This window comes from Hemitrygon akajei, chromosome 26 (assembly GCF_048418815.1).
Source record: "Hemitrygon akajei chromosome 26, sHemAka1.3, whole genome shotgun sequence".
Classification (NCBI taxonomy): domain Eukaryota; kingdom Metazoa; phylum Chordata; class Chondrichthyes; order Myliobatiformes; family Dasyatidae; genus Hemitrygon; species Hemitrygon akajei.
Window position 1 is genome coordinate 20,686,191 of NC_133149.1, and position 19,110 is coordinate 20,705,300.

Here is a 19,110-nt window from a genome sequence, read left to right on the forward strand (position 1 = left end):
AACTTTGAACATTGAACTTTGGCGAGAAATCTTTGATTCATTGCCAAGGAATCCTTGATTCAATTTCAATGAGTTCATGAATCAGTTGTAAGGAAGCATTACTGAGAAATACTTGAATCATTAGTGAAGAGCCTTTGCTGATTTACTGAGGTATTTTGGATTTGTTATTCAGGAATTCCTGCATCACTAGCAAGGAAACTGATTGGGAAAATGACAACAGTTTAATGAGGACAACAACACACACAAAATGCTGGTAGAACACAGCAGACCAGGCAGCATCTATAGGGAGAAGCGCTGTCGACATGTTGGGCCGAGACCCTTCGTCAGGACTAACCGAAAGGAAAGATAGTAAGAGATTTGAAAGTAGAGGGGGGAGGGGGAAATGCAAAATGATAGGAGTAGATCGGAGGGGGTGGGATGAAGCTAAGAGCTGGAAAGGTGATTGGCGAAAGTGATACAGAGCTGGAGAAGGGAAAGGATCATGGGACGGGAGGCCTCGGGAGAAAGAAAGGAGGGTGGGGGGGAGCACCAGAGGGAGATGGAGAATAGGCAAACAACTAAATATGTTTAATGAGGAATCTTTACTTTGTTGATGAAGAACCTTTCAACCCTTGGAGGAAAAAAAATCTCTGACTAACCTGGTATAATTCTATGAATCACTTGTGAAGAATATGATTAATTGGGAGAGCACATCGATTCTTTTAAGAGGAATATTTAATTCAGAGGTGATCACTTATGTGATATCTCCAATTAAGGTAATTCTTTGATTAAGGCTTGATAATTTCTTTATTAAGGTTGGAAGAATATATAATCCATTGACAAGAAGTTCTGATACATTGGTGAGAAACCTTTGATTGAAAAGGCTGTGAATCTTTTATTCAATGGTAAAGAATAAATGTTTTGGTAAGGATTTATAGATAGGCCATCTTTAATTTAATGAAGATGACTGATTAGTTCAGTGATGATGAATATTTTTGAGTAATTGCAAACAGCTTGTGGTGAAAATTTTTAGTTCATTGAGCAAGAACCTTTACATACTTGGAAAGGCATTTTTGAATTCATTGGAGAGAAATCTTTCAGTCATGGAATCCATAATTCATTGGGGAAAAAATAACTTAATGGGTTAGTTGATCCATTGGTGAGAATTTTTTATTTTATTATCAAGGAATTATTGGTTTTGACTAGAAATACTTTATTTGTTTCAAGATGTTTTATTCCTTTAGGAAGTAAATTTGATTCATTGGTGAAACCTTTGATGCATAGAATAATTTCCATTGATTAATTTGAGTGTACTCATGAGGGATTGTAAATTCCTTTTTGAGGAATAATTAATTCATTGGTGAATGGTCTTTGATTGATAGTTCAGGAATCCTTATTTAATGGTGAAGAAATCATGACTCTTTGGTTAGCAAACTTTATGGAATCATTGGCCCTGAATGTTTGATTGGGAAGATCTTGTCAAAACTGGCAAGAACCTTTGATTTTCTTTTGGTGAATAATCTTTGGTTGATAGATGAGGCATCTCTGAGTTGTTAGAAGATGATTCATTTGGTCAAAATATTTCATTTGTTGGTGAGGAATATCAGATACATTTTGAGGTATCTTTAATAGATTGGTGAAAACTCTTTTATGTCAATAGTGAGAAATACTGTTTGATATGTGAGGAATCTTTGATTCAGCGATGTGCAGTCTCTGAGTGGTTGGTGAAGAGCCTTTCATTGGGAATCTTTAGTTTATTAGTGAGTAATGATTCATATATTGATGAGGACTGTTGGATTAATTCCTGATAGTTATTTTATTTAGAGATTTGATTCATTGCTGGAGAACCTTTGATACATCTTTAATTCCATAGTGATGAGAGATTTATCTAGGAGAATCTTTATTTCATTAGCAATCTATTATGTATTTTTGTGAAAACTTTGAACCATCAGAGAACCTTTAATTCACTGGTTAGGAATCTTTGATTGGAGAAGGAAAAAAAAGTTTTTCTGATGTATTAGTGATTCACCTGGAAGAGTTCTGATTGATTGATTAACCAGTAACATTTGCTTCAATCATTGGTTTCTTTGATTTTATAAAGCCTTTGATTCATTAGTAAAAATTGTTTCAAAACAATCAACCATTGTTTCATTGTTAAGGAATCTTTGATTCATTGAGTGCAACTTTGGTGCATTTTCTCTATGGCAGTTTGCAATTTTCCAGTAACAGCTAGCTACTATGCATACTGTTTATTGAGGGCAGTTCATTGAGTCTGGTAACGTTATAAGAGATTCAAAAATACTACTTCTTTACATTATTATTTCTAATGAAGTTGTGTATTCAAAGAAATGGAGAAGCTTCCATTTCAAGTGCCCAGTGCCAGCACCCTTCACTCACAGAACAGGTAAAAAGTAAGAATAAAGAAAGATAACAAGGAGAAACCATTTGGCCCCTGGTGCATTCTCCACTATTTAATCATATTATAGCTTATTTTATTCTACCACATTGATCCACAGTCTCGCTTAATATTAAAGAACTATTGCATTGAAACAATATTAACTACATTCCCACAGACCTCCTAGGATTCCAGAAGGCGATTAATTCCAAAGATTCACTATCCTCTGGTTGAAGAAATTTCTTCTGGTCTAATTCCCAAATGTCCATCTCTTATTTGAGTCTATGACCCTAATTCTAGACACTCCAACCAGGGAAAAGACCATCCCACCAACTAGCCTGTGAAGCTTCATAAGAATTTTGCATGCTTCGACAAGATCACATTTCTCTCTTCTAAACTCCAAAGTAAAGGGTCTGACTACTTAATCTTTCCCCATAGCACAATCCTGCCATCCCATAATCTAACGAATCTCCTCTGTACTTCCTGTGTTGCAAATCTATCTTCATTAGGAAGTAAGACCAAACCTAAACACAACAACCCAGGTGTGTCTCCCCACTCCTCATCCCCATATCATTCTAGTATTTTGTTTTTCCTCTTGTATTCAAAATTTCTTCAAATAAAACCCAAAACATTGTATTTTCCTAATCCTTGCTCTACTTGCACAATAACTTTCAATGATTCACGAGTGAGGACTTACAATTCCTCATATCACCAATGATTTTTCCATCTGTCACCAAACAGTAACAGCTCTGTCATTACTATTAATTAGTGATATATTGTTGCAGTGTTCCTAGTAATCAGGCTAACCGGTCTGTAAATTTCCACTTAATCCCTCACCTTTCTCAAGGAGTGAGGTTACATTTGCTCTCTTCTAATCTGTGGGAAATGTCCCAGACTGTAGAAATGTTTAAATGATGACAAGTACATCCATTAACTCACCTGCCAGCTCCTCCAAAACCTTGAACTGGTCACCTTGACTATTTTTTCTAACTAATGCTGATTTCTTTTAACTCCTCATTCACTGTGCACTTGTTGTTCTCCGCTTCTTCTGAGAAGTTTCCCAAGTTTTCTTTTATGAAAACAGGCACAAGATATTTCTTTAGTTTTTCTGCCACATTCTTATTCCCCAGTATAAAATCTGTATGGGAACCACATTCACCTTCATTTACCTTCTGATATCTCCAGAAGCATCGGTCTACTTTCTACTTCTATGTTACTCAGTAGAAGACTCCCATATTCAACTTCCTATTTCACTGGCAGTTGTTTTGTTTTGTCCCAACCTTAGGGTCACTGATCTTTTTGGCTACATTATAAGATTTTACCTTTGATCAGTTTCAATCTTTAACTTCTCCTATTCTATACAGCTGGACCAATTTTCCAGTTGGATTTTGTACCTTAAAGATGTCCACATACACTCAGTGGCCACTTTATTAGGCACCTCCTGTACACCTGCTCGTTAATGCAAATATGTAATCAGCCAATCATATGGCAGCAGCACAATGCATAAAAGCATGCAGACATGATTAAGAGGTTCCGTTGTTCAGATCAAAAATCAGAATTGGGATAGTTGGTACCATCAGACAGTTTGAGTATCACAGAAACTGCTTATCTCCTGGGTTTTTCATGCACAACAGAGAGGATTTACAAAGGATGTTCCAAAAAAAAACAAAGTAAAAAAAAAAAAAAAAAAATCCAGTGAGCAGCAGTTCTGTGGGCAAAAATGTCTTATTAATGAGAGAGGTCAGAGGAGAAATGCCAGATTGGTTCAAGCTTACGGAAAAGTGACAGTAACATAAATAACCATGTGTTAAACAGCAGAAGAGCATCTCTGAAGGTACAAAATGTCGAACCTTGAACTGGATGGGCTACAGCTGCAGAAGACCACGAACGTACGCTCAGTGGCCACTTTACGTACAGGAGGTATCTAATAAAGTGGCCATTGAGTGTATATTGTAAATTATGTATTACTTTTTAAAATCATTAGCTATGATCATTTACTGTTCTTTTTAATATGGTTTTCCCAACTACCACAGACAACTCATTTCTCACATCTGTTTAGATACAGTAATTCTCCCTCCACTGAGCCTCTTAGTTCTACATACCTCCATGAGGAGAAACATCCTCTTGGCATTGACCCTGTAAAGTTCCGTCAGAATCTTATGTCTCAATATGATCAGCTCTCTTCCTTCTAAACTCCAATGAGCAAAGATTTAATTTGCCTAACCTTTCCTTTTGTCCAATCCCTTTACCACAGGAGTCAACCAAATTAACCTGCTACAAAATGCCTCTTTGTAGCTGTAATCCTCCATCAGATAGAAAAAAAATCAGTTTCCATTATTAAATAGCGCCACTAATTGCTCTCTTTTTGGTTCTTTGATCCCCTCCACCCATCTGGAAGAAGTCTATTACTCCGCACTTGTCAGCTGGATTTACCATGTGACCTCCCATTTCCAACTGAACAGAATCCATCTTAAAAGAATCCTCATTGGTCCTTTGGATAATTCTCTTCAATAATTTCATGCCACAATTCCTTGTGCTTTCTCCTAGGTTTCCTCACAGGTTGTCCTGGTGATTAATATTTAATTCTTGGATTCTTGCAACCAAGTGCTGGAGAGCGTACTTTTTATCAGCTCACTCCAGACTGAATCAAACTAAGGGTTTCTCCTTGGTATTCAAGTAGTGACAACATTCCATCAACCAGGGAGGTGGAGTTGGGATCAACTTCGAGTGAGGCAACAGTAAATGGCAAACAGAAACCATGCCCAAAACCACTGTATTTTTACTAAAAAAAAACAGTATCCATGATTAAATGATTAAAAACAGAAAATGTTTTAAACACTCAGCAAGTCAGGCAGCATCTGAGGAGAGAGGAAATGGTTAACATTTCAGTCAGAGACTCTTCAGAAAAAATGTCTGCTCTGAAACATTAACTCTGTTTCTCTTTCCACACATGCTGCCTGACCCATTGAGCATTTTCTGTTATATTTCAAATTTCTAGCATCTGCACTTGTTTTGACTAACACAATGCAATGAGAGAGGTATAATTACCCCATACATATTATGTGTATTAAATCAATCCCAGTATTGGCTGCAGGTGTGATTGACCGGGAATTACATCATCATTCCAGCTGGGAATAGGCCACTAATTATAGGCTGCAGAGCTGCACTAAGATGTCGATGGTTTCGGGGAGTTAAAAGATTCGCTGTGGAGAATGATTAGGTGGCAACTGACTAACTGTGGCAAAGTGCAGTGCCAAGGGGCTGCATCCAAAATGGAAAAGAACCACATCAAGTTATTTTAATTAAAAATCTATTTTAACCCACCCTAGGCAGTTTTACAATAAAAGATTATTGTGCTTTTTGACTTGCAGAGTCTGGGCAGGAGGCCAATCCAAATGAAGCCTCCACCATACCGTCAGGGACCCATAATGTGCGTCTGGCAATGTAGTTATAGGATGGTCTTGTAAGTGTTGCTTTTGCCTTTTCATCTTGGTGGTTTTAATGGGAAGGGCTTGTATAGATCTATGTTGCTGCTCCGCTCCTCACTTCCAGCTTGGCTCTCAAGAGTACGATCTCTTCTGTTTCATTCCTGTAGCTCCTCCCTCCACAAACCTCAGCACATCCCAGACTTCCATCCCGCACCAAGATTTTTGTTTTAACCAAACACCTCTGGAAGAAAGCAATCCTGGGTGTAAGGAGGTGTGGCACCATTGAAGATTCTTTCAACCACACTCTGTCACAGTCTTCCTCCAGTGATCCTGGACACACTGGAAGTCAGTGAGGTCCTCCTCCAAGTGTGGATAATGTCACAACGATCTTGCCACATCTGAGGTTGGCAGACTGAGGTGGATTAGGGAATGGTTTCCTATCAATCCGACTGGCACAGGATTGTGAACCACAACATCCTCTGTGGCTTCCCTTGGGATCAAAGTTGATTGACATTCATTTTGACTTTGTGAGTTCTGGGTTGGCTGATGAAACCAATGATAGAACAGCAGACTCTCACCAACTGGGCTGAGTGGTGGATGGACCATTCCTTCTGCTGCTTACCTGGGGCCACTGTCAGCCAGACTCGTGGTTCTCACTGCCCTCTCCAATGCTTATTGTCCACGTTGAGTGGTCATGTGCCAGAGTTTTCTGTCAGTCAGTGAGGATGTTGCATTTCTTCAACGAGGCTTTGCACACACCCGTGAATCTTTTCCTCTGCTAATCTCTCTCCATAACTGAGCTGGAAAAGAGCATCTCTTTCATGACTCTGAACAATATATGGACATTCTTGGTCCAATACTGCCTGGCAGGGAAACTGAAACTTGGACCAAGCATGTTCATATCTTCTCTCACCCACACTGTGAGCAAGGAAGTGTGTGCATACATTTCTAACGCCACCAGCTTCAAATTCTCAAAGTAAGCAAGTTTAAATAAGTTGCAATCACTCACGTGAGGGCATTCTCATCAAGCCAATCTTGGTTCTTCTTAACAGAGAAATCACAGATCTCTCTATAGTTGCCATTGATGGTGAACATCAGGGCAGCTGATAGGCTATAGACACCCCGTAGCTCCTGCAGAATGAGAGCTAATGGTTTCCTACCAGGCTTTGTCTGCAAAGCATCCCTTGTGTGATAGATAGATAGATACTTTATTCATCCCCATGGGGAAATTCAACTTTTTTTCCAATGTCCCATACACTTGTTGTAGCAAAACTAATTACATACAATACTTAACTCAGTAAAAAATATGATATGCATCTAAATCACTATCTCAAAAAGCATTAATAATAGCTTTTAAAAAGTTCTTAAGTCCTGGCGGTAGAATTGTAAAGCCTAATGGCATTGGGGAGTATTGACCTCTTCATCCTGTCTGAGGAGCATTGCATCGATAGTAACCTGTCGCTGAAACTGCTTCTCTGTCTCTGGATGGTGCTATGTAGAGGATGTTCAGAGTTATCCATAATTGACCGTAGCCTACTCAGCGCCCTTCGCTCAGCTACCGATGTTAAACTCTCCAGTACTTTGCCCACGACAGAGCCCGCCTTCCTTACCAGCTTATTAAGACGTGAGGCGTCCCTCTTCTTAATGCTTCCTCCCCAACACGCCACCACAAAGAAGAGGGCGCTCTCCACAACTGACCTATAGAACATCTTCAGCATCTCACTACAGACATTGAATGACGCCAACCTTCTTAGGAAGTACTTGAAGCTTCCAAGCTGATCTTGCCTCATTACTTCTGTTGATATTTTTAGGACAGGTTAATGGATATCATAGATCAGACTTGATGATTAAGTGCCTTTTCCATATTAGAGTGAGCAGAACAAATCAGATATAATGCCTCTTCACAATTGTGTATATAGGCAAATAAGAGACTCCATTGGATGATATATTTATTCCTGCTTACAGTATGATTGGGAATATTTTAGCCTCCACCTGAAAGTATTACTCAAACAAGTGGAATTTTGGTGTGCTTGGCAGACAGGAAGATGTGAGTGTGTGCACATAAATCTCTTCCTAATGCAGTTCCTTGGGATCAAAGATTATTTAGTGCCACTCTGGTTTTAGCGTATTTTGAGGAAGCTGAATACGCCAGTTCAGGAACCACTGTTAGGGGCAGGAAGTGGCTGGCTGGTTAGTTAGTTTACTTCTGCCACTTACCTCGTGGACCAAAGGAAAACAAGGGTAAAATGGCTTTGATTTTTGAACCTTTTCCAATGGCCACTTGACCCACATCATGGCTCAGAACAGAGTCTGTTTTGGGATTCTGATGTGAAGCAGACGAACATCTTGTCCTACCCAATGGCTGAGTGTAACTTGGGCATCTGTACTGGGGGTGTTGACCCAGGAGAGAGCACTGACATTTGTTCACTTGCCCTTCCAGTGATAGCATTGGTGATGCTTCCTGCTTCAGCAGAATCAATGCTGTTCACTGTGCTATGTATTCACTGCCAGATTTCAGATACTGATCTTAGCACTTTCCTTGAATCTAAATAAGGTTTTCCTAGTGCATTGCATTGGAAAGAGTGCAGAGGAGATTCACCAGGCTGTTGGCTGGATTGGAGGAATTGAGTTATGGGGAGAGACTGGATAGGCTGTGCTAGTTTTCACTGGAGCAATGGAGGCTGTTAGAAGTATGTAAGATTTGAGAGGCATAAATGTAGACAGAGGGTAGAGTCATTGAGTAACACAGTGTGGAAATGGGTCCATGCCTCCCTGTTAGCCTCAATTGTCCTCATTCAGCTGTGGTCTGTGGTTTATGATCACAATGTTGTTAGACAGTACTTATTCAGTCAAGGCATAAAAGGTTACATTCCTGATACAGACAAATGGGATTGTTGGAGATGAGGAAAAAAAGTTGCCATAGGTCTGGGGTTTCTAACCTTGTTTATGCCGTGGACCAAGCAAGAGGTCCATGGACCCCAGGTTGGGAACCCCTGCCATAAACAGTGATTTTCCAATGTTTCACCATAAGCCTTCATTGTCAGAAGGATGTGTGGCATAGCAGGAGCAGGTTGTTAGAGGACCTTGGTCTTGCAGATGTTGAGAGTAGGGGCCATCCTCTATGAACATGCTGATGACTGCTTGGAGCTTTGCCCCAGAACTTCTGTAAATACAGACATCTGCGTGTTTCTACTGAGATTTGTGAATCTTGGTTGTACATTGAACAAATTTCCTTTAGTTATGAAGATTAGCTATATTCCTGTAGGATGTTTGTTAGAGAGAGATGTAGCATTTCTGAGGGAACATTGAAAAAAGTGTTGAGCCAGTGAAGCAGACATTTTCACTGAGATTGATGGTGCTATAGACTCGTTGGTTAGTGTCAAAGCTTGAATGTCGTCATGCTAGCATAAGACGAGGATAAATTTCTGTCAGAAGCGGAATGAAGGAGTTGTTCCATAGTCCCACTTGACTGCTGGTGTCCAAGGCTTGAGGGAGCTCAAGGAAGGCCACGTACCGTGGCTGTTGTGGCTCCCAGCATTTCTCTTGGAGTTGCCATCAGGCAAAGATGTTCACGATATTTCTGCACGGACAGTTTCCTCAGAATGGTTTGGGGAACTGATCATCACACACTGTTGGGAGGACAGTGTTGGAAGTTATTCTGCCTAGCCCACCTAGCACTGGGACCATATCCTCAATGCCCCTCCCATCCAAGTATCTATCCAAACCTCTTAAATATTGACATCGAACTGCATCCACCACTTCTACTGGCAGCTGATTCCTTACTCTCACCACCCTTTGAATAAAGAAGTTCCACCTCATATTCGCTTTCAATATTTCACCTTTTACCCTTAACCTATGACACCTGGTTCTAGTCTCACCAAACTCAATGGAAAAGATTGCTTGTATTTACCCTATTTATATGCCTCAGAATGTTTTATTCCTGTTGATATCTTTCCTGTAGGTAGGTGCTATAGCTACACACAATACTCCAAATTTGGCCTTGTGTTTTCAACATAACATCCCCACTCCTGTACTTGATATCTTGATTTATGAAGCCCAATATGCCAAAAGCTCTCTTTATGACTCTATCTACCCAATCTAACTGTGATTGCACTTTCAAGGAATTATGAATCTGTATTTCCAGATACCTTTGTTCTACCACTCTCCTTGGTGCCATACCATTCGCTGTGTAAGTCCTACCCTGGCTGGTCTGACTGAAGTGCAACGCCTCACACTTGTCTGCATTAAATTCCATCTGCCATTTTTGCAGCAGGACCAGATCCCATTGCAAGCTTTGATAGACTTCCTCACTGTTCGCTACACCCCTGATCTTGGTGTCATCCACATATTTCCTGATTTCAATTTATCACATTATCATTCAGATTGTTGATATAGATGACAAACAACAACAGACCCAGTACCAATCCCTGCAGCACTCCACTAGTCACAGGCCTCCAGTCAGAGAGGCAACCATCTGCTACCGCTCTCTGGCTTCTCCCTCAAAACCAATGTTGAATCTAATTTTCTACCTCATCTTAATTGCCAAGTGACTGAACCTTCTTGATCAGCCTCCCAAATGGGACCTTGTCAAAGGCCTTGCTAAAGTCCATTTAGACAACATTCACTGCCTTTCCTTCATCAACTTCCTGGTAACCTTCTCAGATGTATCTTACACATATTTTAAGAGAACTGCCTGTAATAGCCAGACCATTACTGACACATTGGAACTAAGGAGACAGGATAAGCAAGTATCTTGAGACTTAATCTGGTCTTTTGGTCAGATCACATAGACTGCCTCATGAGACATGTGGCCTGATAACAAGAAATTGGGGGTTCTTACAGATGCTAGTGGTCACCCATGAGGCAACCAGATCATGGAAATGAACTGTGAATTGCACCAAAGTACTGATCTTGAACATGACATGTTTTCTGACATGGGGAAACACAGTTTCAAGGAGCGCGACTGAGTTCTAAATTTTTGAGATATTGACACACCCACCGCAGAGAAACAGTTAGACAAGGTTCAATAATTGCTCCAGTTGGAGGGATTTTGGAGCAGATAAAGATAGAGAGAAACAAAATGACAATTGAAAGCTAAAGAGAACTGATGCCTTGCAGTCGTCTGTGGGTGAATAAAATGAAAAAGGAGTACCAGAGGGATTTATGTTCATATTGGGATTGTGTGCCTAACTAGATGTTTCATTTTCTGAGTTATTATTCTATATTTCCAATGCATTGTAAACTTTTGAATTATCATCTCTCATATACAGTAACCTTTGAAACTGTATTGGCTTTTGCCACACCAGTATTACATTAGTCTTCATCAACAAGCAAGCTGGCAAAACTCAAAGGGTCAAGCAGCATTAGTCTTGGGGAGATGTTTCTGAGATAAGATCTCTAACATAAATTAATTAATTGGCACCCCAGTGTTAATTAGTTAATATTCTGGAATCATGGTAATGTAGCAGCTAGTGCAACCCTATTATGGTTCAGAGTTCAGAGTTCAATCCCAGCACATTCAGCCCATGGAATGCATAAATTTTCTCTGTGTCCTCTGGATTCCTCCCACAGTCCAAAGATGTACCGGGTAGGTTAATTGGTCATTGTACATTGTCCCGTGATTAGATCAGGATTAAAGCAGGTTGTCGGAAGTTGCTGGCAGCGTGTCTCAAAGGGCCTATTCTGCACTGTATCTCTAAGTAAATTGAATTAATTAATTAAAATCTGGTCTTGCCAACACAAACGAGACCAGATGTAGCTTTGCTGAAACTGGGTTTCCAACCTATGGTCATGTTGTCAGCTGAAAAGAGTGCCCATTGTGTCCCCAATCATTCTCGGACTATGTGATGGCCTGTTGAAGTTTTTCATAATGAACGATAATGTTTTATTTGAACAGTGACCCATTCACCTAAGCTCAGTCCCATACAGCGTCAATAGCCCGGCTGATGTTTGAAGAACAAAGATTGTGTTGTCCTCCACTGAGCTGTATGGTTCTTGACTGGAGACAAGCCAGGAGTGTGATGGACTGTCCTCCATATGCCTGGACCCATCCACACCAATAAAACTCCAAAAGCTCAACCATGCAGGGCAAACAGCCTACTTGATAGACAGCCTCTCCACCGACTTAACTGTCTGTAAAAGACCCTGCAGTTAACCACTAATGCTGCTCTTTTGCACCTCTGAAACCACAAAGGTGGTAAAAGCATATAAGCCAATTATCTTGGATAATTGGGCTTGGATATATATGTATGCTCCTTCCTTGTCACTGGGTCAAAATCCTGGAAATCCCTACCTAACAGCATCATGAGTACCTTCAACAATAGGTCTGGCATTCCAAAGTTCTGGCGTGTTTGATCACACATAAACTAAAGTCCATTCAGTGTGGTAATGCTAAGAGTTCCAACTGACAAGATGTTATGCTGCAGTGAATGTGGTGAGTTTTTAATTGAGGCAGGTATTGAGAGATCTCCCTTGCTTCATTTGATTATGCCATGAATTGTTTCTAACTTCTGCAGAGAAAGGGGTTTACTTTCTCCACCAGCATCACCTAGATTGTGTACTGAGATCCTGAGCCAGGGCCAAAAGCAGGCCTTGTTCTAAGCCTTCCAGGTGTGCTGATCAGGACATTGTAGAAACGGATTAAATTCTTGCAGCAACATTTATGTTCACATTTTACAGTTGCTGAAAAAAAATATATAAAATAATCTCAGAAATGTCCAACCTCACTGATTTTAAAAAGTACATTTCAGTTTGTGCATTCCTGTTTGTGTTGAGCCACATCCTTCTCTCTGACCTGGTGATGAGTTCATGCTTCCCTCTAATCGGAAAACAATGTCTCATTATGTTTCTTGTACAACCTTACCCCCAAAGTAAGCAGAGGAAGCTGCTGAGCAATTAAAACCAGGCTCCATTTTAATGCAAAGCCTTCGGGCCATCTGGTTTCCAGACTGGACACAATGGCTGAACATTCTTGAACTGATGCTTTCAGCTGATGAAGAACGATCCAGGAGATGCACAAGACACATCCTTTGTTCATTGTTTTCCTTCCCAGATGTAGTTTCTTTTTATGATGCTTGACACACTTCAAAAAGAAATTCTGTCTCCATGAAGAAGTCTGTGGTTGATTCTTCCTGATATCTCTGTATTTATCAGCCACTCCCTCTCAATCCATTTCCATGACTCCATTACCATGACCCTTGCCCTTGTCACACTAACAAGGTCAGCAGAAGCTGACAGTGGTCTTTCTTCTAGAGAAGCTGATCCAACAGTGATGATGCCAGTGACTGATGATGAAATGGCATCAATAAAAGGGAGGTAATGGTGTTCCCATACACACTGCATGTCACTCTGAATGTGGACGTTGTCCATTAGAAACCCTGGTCAGTTTTAGCAATGCATATTTTATATATTACACTATTAGCGCAGTGGAAGATAATAAAGACAAGATGTTTAAGCCCTTTTTATGTTCATTTTTGGGCTCTGGGCATCACTGGCAAGGCCAACATTTAATGTCCATTGGGAAGGTGCTGAGCCATCTTCTTGAACCTCTACAGCATTTCTGGAGAAGTTATGTGCTGTTGAGTAGGGTGATACAGGATAGAGCCAGCGAGAGTGAAGGAGCAGGGATATATTTCCAAGTCAGGGTGGTTTGTGCTTTTGGGGGGGGGGGGAATACCCGTAGGCAATGGTGTTCCCACAAACTTGTTCCCCTTGCTCTTCATTGTGATAGATATTGCTGGTTTATGAGGTACCATCAGAGTAGCCTGTGCAAAGAATTGCAGTGGACTTTATCAATGGTACACACAACAGCCACGATGAACCAGCGGTGGACAGTGTGAAAATTTAGGATGATTAAAGTGGTCCAAGCAAGTAGGCTGCCCTATCTGGGATGGCATTGATCTTCTCTTTCAATCTTTTTATTAATATTAATAACATGTACAAAATACAATTGATATATTAATAAAGGGATTACAAACATACAAATTCCCATTGCACATGAAAGAATACATAAGCAATAATTACAGTATAAATGAGTTTTTCCAAAACATGAACCATACAGTATGATCTTCTTTAAGAGTTGTTCGTACGGAACTCATCCAGGTAAATGGAGAATGCTCCATCACAAAACTGGTGAATGAAGTGACAATTAAACAAAATTGTTTGGTCCAGGATGGCATCAAGTTTCTTGAGTGCTGCAGGTGCACCTATTCATATGAGTGGAATGTATTGCATCAACTTCCTGATGAGTCTAAAGGGGATGGAGGGAATATGAGGCAGTGTGATGCCTGCAGCAAACAACCCTGCCTCTGACTCCACAGTATAGTTAGTCCAGTTGAGGAGAAAGCGCTAGGGAGATTTTCATTGCAAAGCACCTTTAAAATGCCTTCTGAACATTACACTTCTGTGAGCCTTTGCTAATCCTGGGGACCTGAGTTATAAATTAGTCAGCAAGCAAGATGGGTAAACTTTGCGCAAAGGTTGTCTCAGAAGAGTTTGCAATACAATATCCGTGAGCACCACTGGTGTGATAGTCGCCCATATAGGTCAAGTAAAGGTATAAGAACATAACAAATGGGAGCAGAGGTGGGCCATTTGGTCTCTTGTGCCTTCTCTGCCATTGGAAACAATGGCTGCTCTTTTACCTTAGTGTCACTTTCCTATAGCTTTTACCCCTCCCCCAGGATCTCTAATTCCCTTCAATGTTCTGTTCACTGGTCATTCTTGCTTATGAGACCTGCCAACAAGAAATAAACTCCACCGTGGACAGTCCCAAGCCCGGCTGCAAATTGGAGGCAGAGTTAAGATGGCACTAAACGGAGACTCCTTTGTTTGCATCTTCCGAAACAGCTCTATTTCCATTTTTAATATTTTTATTTTTTCCATTTCAGGGTTCTTTTGAAGACCCTGACCAGGAGTTACACACAGACTTCGGTTCTTTGCAGGAATGGGACCTGTTCTCGGGGTTTCAGGACCAGCTGTTATTCGACATGCCAAGGGCTTGGCCTAAGAGTCTCTCTCATGTTTGGAAGCCTCAGATCTTGGTGCTCTGGAGATGGGCGGATCGAGGGTCAGTAGAGAAGACTCGTGGGTCACTGGGGAGGCTGGAAAATCTTTCGCTGTGGGCCCAAAGACCTGAGATCTTGGCAATCTTCAGGCACAGAGCTCGTTAAAAGCGACAAAACGGACTTTTAACATCGTAAACCAGTGGGTTGTTGTTCTGTCTCCTGCTCGCTGTGAACATGGGGGACACCTCCCTCTCCCTTATTAGGGAGAGAGAGAACTTGTGGGTTGCCTAATGCCGGATGAATTGCGATAGTCTTTGGGGTAACTGCAAGGTCTGTGTCTTTGCTATCGCTTAGCTCACACTTGTGCTCGGTAGCAGGTGTGCTTTTTTTCACCGGAGGGGTGGGGTATCATTGCTTGCTGACGCTTGTGTGCAGGAGGGGGGAGCTGGGGGAGGCTTTGGTGTTCTCACGTTTAACTGTCGTTCATTCTTTGAGGCACTTCTCCATTTTCGTGGATGTTTTGCGAAGAAAAAGCATTTCAGGATGTATATTGTATACATTTCTCTGATGTTAAATTGGACCTTTAAACCTTTGAAAAGGAGGAGGGTTGGGCATGGGACTAGCAACTCTATCCAGTGAAAACCCAGAGCTCCAGAAATGCCAACAGAAACTCCAAAGACCTCATCCCGAAGGATCTTTGCCTAGAAGACATAAGAAGATAGGCTACAGCTGGGGACCACTTGAAAGACTGGCCCAGGTCAGAGTACACAAGAAGCTGCTGTTGTAATGAGAAATACATTGTTTATGAGATGTTCATGTCCATCGGTGGATTAGAGTGAAATAAATTGTCACACCTCTGCACACATCCCTTGGACCACAAACCAGCAGGTCCTATGGGCGAGATGATGCAGGATATTTGGCAAGACTAGGTCTGCTGTTGTGCTCTGTTGTGATGGTTTGTGTTTCTGCCAGTGATTATCGTCTGGATTCACATGAAGGGTCATTTGAGTCCTGTTGCAATGAAACTACAGGGGGATGTGGGGGAGTGGGGTGTAAGGTGCTGGAGGAACCTGTGAACTATCAACAGTCAAGACAGAAGGCACTTGATATGAGAAAGTGAATTAAGTTTCAAGGAAACATTTCCAGTACACAAACCTCCCTGAGACACTAGGTTTGGTGGACTTTGAATATCTCAGACTGCAATGAAACCCTTGTTTGTAGATCTTCACAGTCGTTTAAATGGAAAATGGGAAGATTGTCTGCACAAAGAGAAAACCTGTTCAATCTCTAGTCCTGAAATAATCTCTCTGGAAGTTCTGTACAACATCATCGTAGATTTACTATATTTTACATTATACTCTCAGTGTCTGAGTTGATTCAAAACCCTACAAAATCAACATATGTTATGCCAATGAGGAGCTGTATGTCACAGTGATCTGAATACTTATAATAGACCAACTGAAATATTTTTAAGGACTGGATCAATAATTTGAACAACTATTTCAATAAGAAATGGTACCAAAATATAAATGATGGGACCTGAGAGTTTGTTGTTGCTGAACTATGAAGAGTTTGAAAGAAAATACGTTGGGTTATGAATGGGGTGCTGTTTCTAGTAAACAAAAAAAAAGCCATCTTTAGGAGCCAGCCAATATTCCCAGGAAAATTAAGAAACATCCGTCTGTATCTCATTTCAGAGAATGGAATTACCCTTGTGGCTTCAACCTTCTAAAGGACTCTACAGGGAACATTGAGCATGAATTGTGCCCTTTGACCTGCTAGTCTTATGGCTCCTGCAGTTGCAAGCAGCAATTCATCAATGTCAAACAGGCCTCGGGGATCATATTATTCCTTCTTGCCATTGCTCCCTGTGTATTAATAAGAGATTAGCAGAATTTTGCTATCCCCCAGGGCCTGTGTTATTGAATGTGGTGCCAGGTATTATAGGGTTAAATCTAGTCAAGGGTTCTTCATGACCAGTGAAGGGATTAGGGAACTATTTTGGCATGATATGTCAAAATGCAGCAACCTAGCTTTGTTGGGTGACTACCTCTTTGTACAATGTGTAGTGGGAGGAAATATTCTTCCTCAGCAAACAATATGGCAACACTGCAAGCTATCCAAAGGCCTAAGATGGAATTCAGATGTTGAGGGAGGTTTGGATGCATTTAGTAAGACCTAGAGTTATCAAGCACAGGAATGGATCCTTCAGCCAACTGAGTCCGTGCTGATAGTTTTGCCCATCTACACTCATCCCATTTGTCTGCCTTGGGTCCATACCTTCCATGCCTTACCCATTTAAATGTTTGTATAAATGTCTTTTAAGCTTTGCAATTGTGTCTGACTACATCATCTCCTTTGGAAGCATATTCCAGATAGCAGCCGTTCTGTGTCAAAAATACTTTCCCCTCAGATCCCCTTTAAATCTCTTCCCTCTCACTTTAAGAGCAAGCCTTCTAGTTTTAACCCCCTCCCATGAGAAAAGGATTTTGATCATCTGTGCTGTCCATGTCACACATTATTTTATAAAGCTAGTTAGTTCACCCCTAAGCATCGTTCATTTCAGCCTCTCCAATCTGTCTCCAGAACTGAAGTCTGCTGCCCCTGATAAAATGCTGGTGAATCTCCTCAGCACTCTCTCCAGTCAATCCCATCTTTAAAGTCATTAGCAGCTCTCATTCATCAGAAGAGGGGGAAAAAAAGCAAATGCTTGTACCAGACAATAAGTTCAAGGTGGGGTTGGGACCCACTGTGGGTGCAGAGTGAACATTCTATTTACTCATTCAACCATAAAACTATTTAACCAGACTCTCCACAAAGAACAGCAAGCAACACCCAAACCCTCAGATTACTGCTCCAGTAAGGTCAATGACCTGAAACATTAAATTGTTTTGCCTTCCACATATGGTGTCTAACATGCTGACTATTCACAGCATTCCCCATTTTAACTCAGATTTCCCACATCTGCAGGTTCTTATTGAAATTGGTTTATTTATTTGTTTTATTTTATTTAGCGATACAGCACGGAGTAGGCCCTTTGGCCCTTTGAGTCATGCTGCCCAGTAAGCCCTGACAAACCCGATTAACCCAATCCTGGACTACGGGAGGAAACTGGAGCACTCGTGGAAAACCCATGCATTCCACAGGGAAGACATACAACCTCCTTACAGAACGCCATCGGAACTGAACTCCAAACTCCAGAACGCCTCGAGTTGTAATAGCGTCGCACTAACCACTATTGTCACATGTACCAAGACAAAGTGAAAAGATTGTATGGACATGCTGTTCATTACAGATCAAATCATTACACAGTGCATTGAGGTAGAACAAGGTAAAACAATAACAGAATGCAGAATAAAGTGTAAAAGCTACAGAGAAAGCGCTTTGCAGGAAAACAATAAAGTGCAAGAACATAATACGGTAGGCTATGAGGTCAAGGGTTCATCTTGTCATGCAGGAGGTCTGTTCAAGAGTCTGATACCAGCTGTATAGAAGCCGTCCCTGATCCTGATAATACATGCTTTTCATTTACTTCTCCATCAAACTGCAAGGTGAAGGAAGATCACATAATTCTACCCCTCCATTATTGTACTACTACAGTTTTTGTTGCACCTATCTGTTGTTTTGCGCTGGTTGCTGTATTTATTGGTGTATTCATCGTTGCCATGTATACTGCTCACTCTGAGCTTCATGTGAGCAAGAAATTTTATTTCACCCTAGTCTAAGTAACAATAAATTAATCTGTATCTAATGTGAAATCTGTACAAAATATCAAACCAACCGATTAAAGCTCCAGTGGGGATATTCCGATTAATGTTCTATCATCCACATTGTGGGAAGAATCTTGGGTGTTGTTCATCCAATCAATGCAATGCCTTCTAAAAGGTAACACCTCTCCTGTCCTCCCCCCACCGAGCAACGCCGCTCCATGCTTTCTGTAACACCTCCCACGTTATACCCAGTGACACAACCTGGCAACACAAGTTCTCTTTTTTCCCATCCAGTGCCCTCCCCAACTTCTCTACTACCTAGACTAACCTGTTTCTCTCTTTCCCAGTTCTGAAAATGAAGCTTTTGGTGGTGGGTCAACAACTGATATGGTCAGTGGCCCAATCTGTACTCCCATTAAGGGGCACTGTTATTTATGAGCAATATTTAAAAGTATTTTCACAGACAAACTCCATTATACTTGTTAACTAGGGCATTGTGTTCAGGGTCAATTACATGCTGAACAATTTTTTGTGGTTAGTTGCTTCATACACTGTGTGGTTGTCTTGAAGAGATAATTTGGTATAATTTTGTC

The 19,110-nt window shown here is 41.0% G+C and overlaps 1 long non-coding RNA gene across 1 annotated transcript; it reads left to right on the forward strand.

Moving 5' to 3' along the window:
• Positions 1–525: 525 nt before the first annotated feature.
• LOC140716793 (uncharacterized) lies at positions 526–18,621 on the forward strand. Its single transcript, XR_012096369.1, has 3 exons — positions 526–755; positions 5,746–5,837; positions 17,822–18,621. It is a non-coding gene; the product is annotated as an uncharacterized lncRNA (long non-coding RNA).
• The last annotated feature ends 489 nt before the right edge of the window (positions 18,622–19,110 follow it).